Source organism: Leptidea sinapis, chromosome 9, assembly GCF_905404315.1.
Source record: "Leptidea sinapis chromosome 9, ilLepSina1.1, whole genome shotgun sequence".
Lineage (NCBI taxonomy): Eukaryota > Metazoa > Arthropoda > Insecta > Lepidoptera > Pieridae > Leptidea > Leptidea sinapis.
This window is the reverse complement of record NC_066273.1, coordinates 15,534,293-15,546,203: the sequence shown is the minus strand read 5'-3', so window position 1 is coordinate 15,546,203 and position 11,911 is coordinate 15,534,293. Positions and strand designations below refer to the sequence as shown.

Genomic DNA, 11,911 nt, shown 5'->3' with positions numbered 1-11,911 from the left:
TAACACAAAGTGTAACACGTATCTTGTCACGCACAGTAAACTAATATTCCTGGCCTGTTTCTATCGGTTGTCTAACAGCAAGAGACTATCTAAACGTATAAATTATCTAAGACAAATGGTCTAGTTGACCAACTAACGTAAGGGTGTCGAATTAAAATATCAGTTTAGGTGTGTGTATGGTAAAAATTCAAACTGATAATTTTTTCCCAACGCGACGAGCCTAAAGAAGTACAACTACAAAAAACCTAGAATGATAAAGATTATCAATTCTATAAACACACGGCCATCGATCTATTTCATATAAATATGTTTACAAATGGATGTTTCATATTATTCTTGTTTGTCATGGATACCTTTGAGGTTTTTAATATTCCGGAAGCGTTACCGAATACTCGATGTTACAGCCTCTCTTATGAATACATTAATATAAATCACACATTTTTACACACATTAAATAACCTTGTTTTGCTACGCATTACAGTTAGCTTTCGGAGATTTTATCAGCAATATAATTATTATTTTCTAGTAACGACGACGTGAATAATGTATTATCGGAATAGTTTTTATTCTTAAAACATGCTAGAAGCTAAATAAAGGCATTAAGAGTACGATACTGAAACGATAGCCTGAAATCAAACGAGTTTGTCAATTTTTCAACCTTTTTTTTTAAGAAAAATGTGTCGCAGGGAAGTGATGGTATCCACCAGGAATTCACGGAAGGATGGTATTCACGAAATCCCTAGAGATACCACGAAATCAAAGTGGATATCGAATATTCATGTTTATGACGTCTTTTACTGAAAATGTTTAGTTATATGACATAATGATTAGCATTAGTTAGGTCAGTGATTTTTTGGTTCACTAAACTTTTATATATATATATATATATATATATATATATATATATATATATATATAAATGTAGGTGTCGACAGAGACGTAGATATATTATATAATTTCTACGTAAGTAGGTACTGTGGAAATATGCATGGCCACAGCATGCATTTCTGTTTCTGAAAAAAAAAAAAACTGTGTTTCAAAAATCTACTGTAAATGAGGCCCGGAATCACTCGAAGTGCTTTGGTCTTTGGCTTTTAATGATAGTTACTGAGAATTAACGTCATTAATGTTTAATTAAATTTTGAGAACGGCATGGTTTTATGCTTTTTTATATACATATAATATCATTTTCATCTTATTATTTATATCTAAAATGGTTAATTTTCTTAATTATTTTATTTTATTAATTATATTATTTTATTTTATTAATTTGTCATGTTATAGTTTGTTAGTTTATGTGTTTGAAATTTTACAACTGGGCTTTGAATCTGTTGCCTTTAACTGATTGAATTGATATTTTTAATACATGTTTGGTATTCTACTGTAGTATGGATGACAATGCATAATATTTAAAATATTGTTTTTTTTCTTGGTTGTAACGTCTTATTGGATTGGGTAAGGGCATTGAGAAACTATAAAAAAAGTTGTAGAAGTTTCCTGATGCTTTCTGCACCAGATTGTTCTTGAGATATTTTAGCCCCAAGGTTGCTGAAGCCTCTTATGATCACAACCCATCAGGTTATTTATTAGGGGGACCGTGCTAGCCCTGGAGGTACCGCCGTAGGCAGATTCGCGTATATCTGCCGCGCATGCAAGTGCGGTTGACGATGGGTTAGCTAGGGTTAAGGGTACCTTCATGTGTCTTGGAATTCAATCCATATGTATAAAAATGAATTGCTGTTCGTTAATCTCGCTAAAACTCGAGAATGGCTGGACCGATTTGGCTAATTTTGGTCTTGAATTATTTGTGGAAGTCCAGGGAAGGTTTAAAAGGTGAATAAATATGAAAGTGTTCGGAATTAAATAAAAAAACAATTTTGTTTTTCCTTTGATGTGTCCCCCGTCGTCCGATATTTGTTTTGTATGGACATATTTTCTATGAGAGAATTTATTGACGCACGGTTTGACAGTTCTGCTGTGAAACAAATTTCATTACAACAACAGGGTGCATATTTTACGAAATAATTCATGATGATATGAAATATTATTGACAAATTAATAAAAAACATTATTTTATTTATTATATACAGAACAACGTCTGTCGGGTCAACTAATACACTAGGACATACTGAGCATAAATTTAAGTAATTTGGTAGTTTCCTTGACAGTTGAGAAGGCTATATGCCATATAGTATATAACATCTTTATCTTGACTGGTACTGCGCAGGCCACCTAAATTGTAAATTGTATTATATTAAGTAGATTTTATTAGTTTAAAAGATGGGTTCTGAAGATTATTATTCCAGATGGATTAGCTTCACATTAAAGAACATGGCTCAACAATAATAATACGAAATTTTGTGTACGCATATATACTTTAAGATTTGTTTCATTTGTCACTAATATACTAAAGTTATTATTAAAACGAGGGAATACTGGGGGAAATACGCTAAGAATATACCAAAAAATAATAATAAAAGCATCGTTTTACAAACAAGCTATTATTCTTATATTTAAAAAATTTAAACAGCGCAAACATAAATAGGAGGTAATCCGAGTTGAAGGTAAAGAATATTTTTCTTTACTTGATTTTTTAAGGGTAGGGTTCTTCAACCTTACATCATGGTAATGATGCTCATGATGGTAATTGGTGATCACCGCCGTAACAATAATAATATTGACACACTTTTTTTTACACAAATTATCTTGCCCCAAGTCAAGCATATATAGCCTGTGTTATGGGTTACAAGACAACGATATATTTAATACAATATACTTACTTAAACATACATAAATTCATATAAACATACATAAATACATTTAAACATCCATGACTCGGAAACAAACATCCATATTCATCATATAAATGCTTGCACCTACCGGGATTCGAACCCGGGACCTCTAGCTTAGTAGGTAGGATCGCTAACCACTCGGCTATACAGGTCGTAACATAGTCAAAACAATTATTTATGAACAGTGCTTTGTCCCGTGACATTAAGTGATTTCAGACTTAAATAAATTAATGGCTTGACTCCAAAATTAGTTCAAGAAACACATTCCTGACAACTTGCCCTGTATAGATTATTGAAGTGTGGAGGCCCGCGAACAATTTTCTGTAATGAAGGCACATTTCACTCATACACTCATAGCTACATTCCGACCAGCCACGATCTGATAATATGTCGTCACAAGACGCGGTCACAGGGGAAATTACCCGGACGACCCGCGTTCAGGACAATCATACATCTTTGTCATATCACTAAATACGAGTAAACTCTATCAGAGTTATTCGTATTCTAAGCGGTGACATCCTTACCTATATTATTATTATTGTTAATTTGCTGGAAAAAATTAGTGAGTTCCCCATTGTTTTTATTTCAAACGTCGAAAAAAATTTAGGTTGACTGTTAGCCTGTATTTTCAGCAATGCACGCACACTAACACAAAGTTATATACAAATAACGAGTGGCTGGTCACGCACACTAAAGCAATAAACCTGGCCTGTTTTATCGGTTGCTAGGCACGAAGATGCTCTAGCTACCTTCTTTAATTTAAGATAAGTATGAAAAAAAACAGCTTCAGTTTTGCTTGTATTGTTTATTGAAAAATTACAATTTGATTTATATAGTGTGCATATTGATAAGAGGCACGGATCTGTGAGGTAGTATCGTTACAATACTCTTGTGGGCTACAGTGTCCGAGGTGCATCTCTTGGTCTCTAGCACTTTTCGTTTGGTTGTGATGGACGCCTGGAGTAGAGCGGTATCTATTTCAGGGATGGCGGGTGCTTCAGCTACGGTTAACATCTGGCGAGTTTCCACTGAAATACAAAATTAGGCAAACTGAAATGTGTCCATTTAAAACTGGAATTTGCAATTACTTCAAAGTTTGAATTCAAATGAACGAACCGAGTGTTTTTTTTTATAAATAAATTATATTAGAATTGAAATCTATTGTTTGTAATCAATTAAATGCTGTCTTTAGTGACTATAAATAATATAATAGTTAAGAATATAATATATAATGTAAGTAAAAATTATCATACTGTCCCACTTAAAAAAACACACTGTATAATGTACTCTGTGGGCGTACTGCTGGCATGAGCGAGCATGCAACCAAGGCGTTGCGTTTGGTTTATTACGAAAAAAATTTATATAAAATAATTCACAAAGCGAATTGATAAAACCCACGATGACTATTTATAAATACTAATAAACTATCGAGTAAAATAAGTTTTGTGTTTATAGCCATCATAGTTTTATGATAATACTAGCTGACCCGGCAAACGTTGTTTTGCCATATAAAGTATAATTCACGTGATAGTTTTATAAATAATAAATAGCCTATGTGTTATTCTGGTGTGTAAGCTATATTATTGTAAAGTTTCATCAAAATCCAATCAGTAGTTTTTGCGTTAAAGAAGTTCAAACATACATCCAGACATACAAACTTTCACATTTATAATACACTGGCCTTCAAAAGTAAGTATCACACTTTTAAAATTGGGATAACGTTTTAAGTGCACAAGATATACTTTCGAAATAAAAAGGACTCCAAAGAGAATTTAATTTTGTACATAAAAACTTTATAGTCGGTAACCTTCTTTTAAGAATTGGCTGAAAAAAAACTTCAAAAACAAAACCATTCCTTTTTCAAAGTGGACGTTTCCGAATTACAATTTTACCATTCACATTTTTCTTTCTGTTTTAAATTTTTTTTCAAGATTGATGGGTCTTGTTTTAAAAATTTATGCTAAAAAGAACATAACATTTATTTATCATGCCTCTTTCAGTTGAAGAATGTGCTAGGATCATGGCTTTTCTGGAACTAGGCATCAGTATGCGTCGCACTGCAAGAATGGTGGGTGTGACGGTACGAACGGTCCAGAAGGTAAAGCGAAGGTACGAAGAGACTGGACACCATCTGAGGAGACCTTGTAATGGCAGACCCAGGTGTACCAGTGCCCGAGAAGATCGTTATATTATTTCCACTGTGTTAAGAAATCGCCACCAAAATGCAGTTGAAGTCCAGCAACAGCTACTTCAGACCCGGAGGGACTACATTAGTGACAGTACAGTGAGAAGAAGACTTGCTGAAGCAAATTTGAAACCCCGAAGACCAGCGAGTGGCCCAAAACTCGAGAGACAGCATCGAGTGGAAGGCGAAGTGTTTACAGGCGACCTGGTGAGCGATACCTTCAAGCCTGCATCTCAGAAAGAGTCCAATACTGTGGAGGCAGTGTACATGTATGGGCTGGCATATCTTCAAAAGGTCGCACAGAGCTAGTAGCCATAGAAAATGGCACCCTCACTGGGCAAAGATATGCTCAAGAGATTCTCAATGAGTATGCAGGGCCGTATTTAGCAAATATGGGTGATGGATCGATGCTGATGCATGATAATGCCCGGCCACACACGGCTCATATCGTACAAGAGTATATTCAGGAAGTCGGTATCAGCGTGATGGCTTGGCCATCAAGAAGTCCTGATCTCAACCCGATTGAACACGCCTGGGATGAGCTTGGGAGGCTAGTCAGAAATCGCAGACCACCACCTACTATCCTCAGGGCACTAAAGCAGGCCCTGGTAGAAGAATGGGAGAATATTCCCCAACATCGGCTCCGACACCTAATGTTCAATATGCCAAACCGGCTCGAAGCTGTAATCAGAGCTCGAGGAGGCAATACCAGTTATTAAAAATTAAATAACATGTAATACATTTTAGTTGAATTTTTTTACACTAAACTAAAAATGTCTATTTTCATTGTTTTATCTTTTTTAAGTAAAAATGTTACTAATGTATAATTTTAGTTTCTAAGAATTAAAGTCTATAAAATTTGCAACAAAACGTTTTTAATCTTAAATCTCTACCTTCTATAGTTAAGAAAAAAATTTAATTTGAAAAGTGTGATACTTACTTTTGCAGGCCAGTGTATTATTAATAGGATAAAACAATTCAAATAAAAAAGCCTATTTTTCAAAAAATAAATCTATCGAGATTTTTTTTCGTTATCGTGTTTGTGAAACTGCAAAAATTTAGATAAAGAAATGAAGATAAACATGTCAAAAAATTGGAACCGTAGTATTTGTAGAAGTATTTTAAGTAGATTTTCAAAATGTTACTTTTTAGGACTATAGCGCCTTAATGCGAAAGAGTTATATAGAAAAAAAAACTAACTTACGAATTCTTCGGATGGCTGCTTCAATTCTGCGCTCGAATATAGTCCCCATTAGAAGAAACATCACGACGGCCAAGATTACCGGCGCATAGGTCCACCACTCCATGGGGTCACTATGTGAAAAAAAAATTTCACAGATTATTAATATTACTATTCATGCAAGTACTTTCGTGCATACCAAGAATGCATAAAAACACCGTGGGTTACTAAACTTGAGTAAGACTTTTTGATGAAAATTTTGTTCTATTTTCGTAGACTCTTTGTATATATTTCTTCATTGTGTGTCTTCTACCGCATTTATCACGGGGAGTGTTCCGAAGAGCTATTAAACCTGATTCCTGCCGCCAAATTCCACCTTCGCACGACACGCCACAAGTTAGGATATCATCCCCACCATCTGGATGTGTGGCGGTCCTCCATAGTGCGGTTTTCAAGGAGCTTTCTTCCTCGTACTACAAAGCTGTGGAATGAGCTTCCTTGTGTGGTGTTTCCGGGACGATACGACACGGGTACCTTCAAAAAAGCGCGTACACCTTCCTTAAAGGCCGGCAAAGCTCTTGTGATTCTGCTGGTGTTGCAAGAGAATGTGGGCGGCGGTGATTACTTAACACCAGGTGACCCGTACGCTCGTTTGTCCTCCTATTCCATAAAAAAAGAACATTATTAATAACTCTGTATCTATGTGTGAGTCAAACCTTGGAATTTTGGTTTAGTTATTTAGAGGAATAATTCATTGGTTTCTGTTGATACAGATATTTAAAAAAAACGTATTTTTAACCTGCACTCAAAGTACGAATTTCAGTGTTTGTCAAGGTCAACATAAAACGACGAAAAAAACATGCACATTCAATGGAGATTGTATGAAATATATACTCTGTAATGCGGAATGAAACACGATTTCAAGAAGGTGATGCCAGCTCCTGTTTCGGTCAGGCAGGTAACTTCACCCATTTCGGAAACATCCTTGTTACATTCTCTAGTTACACAATATAGTATTGTGTACGTGTAATAATGAAAGTTGATTTCATTTGTCAGCAAGAAATTATTGCTGCCCCCCAGCAAGCAATGAAGATTTTCTCAGGATACGAATAAAAATATTTTCAAAATACACCATTATTAAATTATTCAGTATTGTTAAAAGCTTGTGGCGCAATACAAAAGGGGAATTTAAACTAAATGAACTTCCGTCGCATTACAAAAGCTTGATAATTTGTGAAATATTGAATAAAAGGTGTTCTTTATAATGTTTAGATTGATTTTGTTTTTTATTTATGGTGGGTCATTACCCCCAACCGACTTATGTCCCGCCAATACAATTATTTGATCTCACTAAAGGATTAGCCTATTAGAAACACTCAAGCGTTTCATTTTTGTTTATTACTTTGAGGAAATTTTTGTTGATTTCTTTAAGGAGATATAAATGTATAATGTAATGTAAAATTAGCGTTGCTTTGTATTTGTTTTCGTACGTTTTTATTTATTTTGTGTTTTCTTTATTGGAAACTATTTTATGTGTTAATAAGTAATTTTTTATTTTGTCCGCTAAAAAGGTTAGAAAAGTCAAATTTACCTATCAAGTATTTCTGAGGAATCAATATGTTGTTCTTCATTTATGTTATCAAATTAGTTTGTGTTTACATTTCTCTGATTCAATATGAAGAATTCCCTCTAGAAGGTTGTGAGTTACTTTGACAAAGTACATCTTTCTCGTTTCGTTATGAGTTAACAAAATCTAATAATTACTAAATGGAGTTCCAGCCCTTACCAATAGCATAAATAAATAAAATATACTCACGATTATTGTACTCATCGTTGTTGTGAATAAAAAAATATTTTATTGATCCTTTTCCATATTGTAATGATAATTTATTTGTGTGATGGATGCATGGCCTGCTGGAGTCTGTTTATTGTTTGTGTAAATACCGTGCGTATAATTTTAGTGAATTAGCTGAGACAAATCTTAATGACACATTTCATTCAACGACTCTTTGTCTGTCAAAATGTTAAGCGCGCTTCACACTAATTTCGCGATTCGCCAGAGTTCGCCGTGACTAAGAATGAAATTATCACAAACGTTTTCATAAAAAGCTACTTAATGAAATCAATTATCGACTGCAGTTTTCCGAACCCATATTATGTAATGCTTGGTGCGAGTACCAGGAAAATAAAACAAGGCCTGGTACAGCACTGAACGTAAATAATTTTATCTGTGTGTGAACTAGGTCAAAAAAACACTGTACACTTTTTATACATTATCACAATAAGTTACCATTTATAAAATAGGTGAATGTCTCTTTCATACATCAAATATGACCAAAGTTTCAGGGTTTGCAACGAGAGAAATGACACGATTCCCGCAAGCGTATAGGCAGAAATATACTCCCAGGGTTTCTTAAACCTAGCTTAGCAGGTACAGTGTTAAGTGCCGGCAATTCGAAACCTCTACACACTTACATTCACACCTATCGCCACGCGATTCGAGACTCGTTAAGTGTACAGGGGCTCTTAATGTATACTTCGCTACAGATAAATAATATGAAAGACTTATTGCGGAGGTTGATAAAAGTACAACAACCTTTTTTATGTCAGTCATATAAGTGAATGGCGTGGCACTCCAACGTTACTATAGGCTGAGAATCTACTAGCTTATAGACGGCATTTAGTTAAAAAAGTAATAAATTAATGCATCTTAAAATATCCGAGAGATGAACACTAACATTTTCAATTTATTTTCGAAATCAGACCGCATTTTTTTACTGTGACATTTGATTAAATATTTCTAAAGTATCTTAATCTATAAATATGATGAGTGCTTTCAATTTAATAAGAGCAGAAGTTCTTTCAAGTAAATGAAATATTAATTTATTAGTCTGCGTTTTAGAGGTTACGGAACCTCTAAATGTACAACTATTTTATATTGCACGAAATCATTCGTGCATTCTCAATTTATATTCTAAAATAGCGACAGATAATTGAATTAAAAACCATTGAAGCGATTGCTGGTCCGTGCGTTGGGCTCGGGCGTTCGCGTTGCTTGTGGTGACTGGTCGGTCCTGTCTTCCGTTATTATTATTTTTGACATTGTTTGTATCCTATTTTAAGTTTTTAATTTAAATATATTACTGGCATAATACCTTCACTCATTTAATGTGTATGCAGTTACTCTTTTGACATTTTTCTTATTATTAATCACATCTTTTTCTTTTTGAAGTAAACCTACCTAGTAACTGGGCGACAATTCAACGGCAAGATGGCGTCACGTTTGTGTACCATCCGGTTTATGGTTGCGCATATTTTGAAAACGTTTTATTCAATTTCTGTTATTGTATTATTAGTTTTTATATATATATAACTATTTCACACATATTTTCGCGTTAAAAAAACTATTGCATTTACTAATAAGACCTATATAACATAGCAAAAATATTACTGCAACATTGTAATTATACCACTGGTGAATGCTTAAAAAAAATAAGAAAAAATGATAAAAACTATATAACCCCCAATAAGCCTTAAGCCAATTGTTATTTATGTTAAAAATCATGTTGACTCAACACAACAGTAAAATACTCCACTCATATGAAGATACTTTACAAAGCAAACATTCTCTTTGCCAAATTAACAACAAACATTTCGCTAGTCGCCAAATCACGACTCGGAAAAACTAGCAAACTATGTATCGACCTTTTCTATTAGCGATTATCTGCAGTCGGAACACGTTCGTCGGCAAAAACAATCGACACGCAACAAATCGGCCGAAATGTTCCTTGAGACCGGTTGTATCCGGTTTTTACCAGTTCACACTGGATTATACCGGGCTCTAATTGTTACGTGTGCAGAATTAGAAGGGCTTGTATATTGATAGGTATTAAGTTAAGTAGGATATTGACAGCTGGTTTGTATTGTGTGCTCAGATCGACGGAGTGTACCTAGGCGTGAAACGAAACATTAAGGCCCTACGAGCCTGAGAAATGTTCTTTGGTAATAGATGTGTTATTTTCATAAATAATTTCGCTTTTGAATGTTTAAAATTCCAGACTTGAAGTCGATTATTATGTAATTGAATTATATTAAACGATACACTTTAAGTTCCGCGGTCACCTGCAAGGGTGACGATACTTACGTCTTAAAGATTGGCGTTCTGAGTAAGGCGATAAAGTACTTCACTTCAAACCACAACCTGATACAATATAAGGCGATAATAGGGCCTAGTATAGACGAATTCACAGCCCGTTAGTAAGAAACCAATTTTGATTTATCATTGTGTGCGTTACCTAGTGGTAACTGAAGTAATGTTTAAAATGCAAAGCATGATTTTTTTTTTGTTTTTTAAGGACAAAGGAGGACAAACCAGCGTACAGGTCACCTGGTGTTAAGTGATCACTGCCGCCCACATTCTCTAACCACACCAGAGGAATCACCGGAGCGTTGCCGGCCTTTAAAGAAGGTGAACGCGCTTTTTTTTTGAAGGTATTCTTGTCGTATCGTCCCAAAAACGCCGCACAAGGAAGCTCATTCCATAGTTTTTAGTACGTGTAAGAAAGCTCCTTGAAAAGCGCACTGTGGAGGACCGCCACACATCGTGGCGTGTCGTGCGAAGGTGGTATTCGGCGGCAGGAATCAGGTTAACCAGCTCTTCGGAACACTTCCCGTGATAAATGCTAGATTAGTTTACGAATTGTCGATCAAAATTGATACAAGTACTTAACAATAGATTCTATCCTGCTGTATCTCCGTTAAAGATGTTCTTTTCTATCGCAGGCTTTGTTGGCTTCGTTATAAATATATATATAGGAAGACGTGCCAACTACCTACAGATCAACTGTCATTGAACTGACAATAAACAGTAAAAGTACATAATGTAACTGAGTGATGAGGGATCTCAGAGATAACAGAATCCTTTACAGTACACAACTAATGAATTAAGCAATTATTGAAATTTTGCGCAATAAATAGAGGCAGTTTAGACCCATCCATTCAACAATGAATGGACATACCTGAGAGAGGTTTTTAATGGCCGTATATTTTGGTGGATTGCGGCCGAAACGAAATTCATTGTGCCCCAAAATGAGTTCCATTGTTCGCACAAAGATAAAACAAGGCAGGAAAATTACGGAGTGCCCTGTCTTTTTGTCAGTCATTGAATACTGAGTGTTATACAATATTGTCGGGTTTTCGGTGCTCCCAATGATGGCTCGTTTCCGCGATGATGAACTTTGCTCTGCTCCACTTAGTTTTAGCACGTTTTTGTGGAAAGAAAGAATCGTAGAGTAGATTTATATAATGTTTAATGTCCAGAGTACTTACAGAATTTCGAGGTGTATCAAACATTTTAGGTACTGAGGAATTCTGTAATTTTCTCTCAGGTCTCAAAGCTTACAAGAGAAAAATCGATTGAATGGTGATGAATAATATAAAATAAGGGCAGACATATTTTTAATAGAACTCAGATACAGTAAGCGACATTTAAAAATAGAAGTAGTAATATTTATTTTAATAATAAAAGGAAAGGATTTAGTAGATGGAGAAATAAAATATTGTATATTAAGGAAACATTGAATTAGTAAATGTAGAGGATAATGGTGAAGTGCATTGATCACATAGAAACTCTGTTGGTACAGGATATCGCAACAAATTAATAAGGAAAGAGTGTATGGAAGTTTCAAAACAAGGGCAAGAGGAACATTGCCTTATCGGATTCGAGATAATTTAGTATTTGCATGGAGATAATCG

General features: G+C 34.8%; 1 long non-coding RNA gene across 1 annotated transcript; it reads right to left on the bottom strand.

Moving 5' to 3' along the window:
* Window positions 1–3,588: 3,588 nt before the first annotated feature.
* Window positions 3,589–8,118, bottom strand: LOC126965923 (uncharacterized). Its single transcript, XR_007729629.1, has 3 exons — window positions 7,974–8,118; window positions 6,182–6,291; window positions 3,589–3,820 (listed from the first exon to the last, which is right to left on the bottom strand). It is a non-coding gene; the product is annotated as an uncharacterized LOC126965923 (long non-coding RNA).
* Window positions 8,119–11,911: the final 3,793 nt, after the last annotated feature.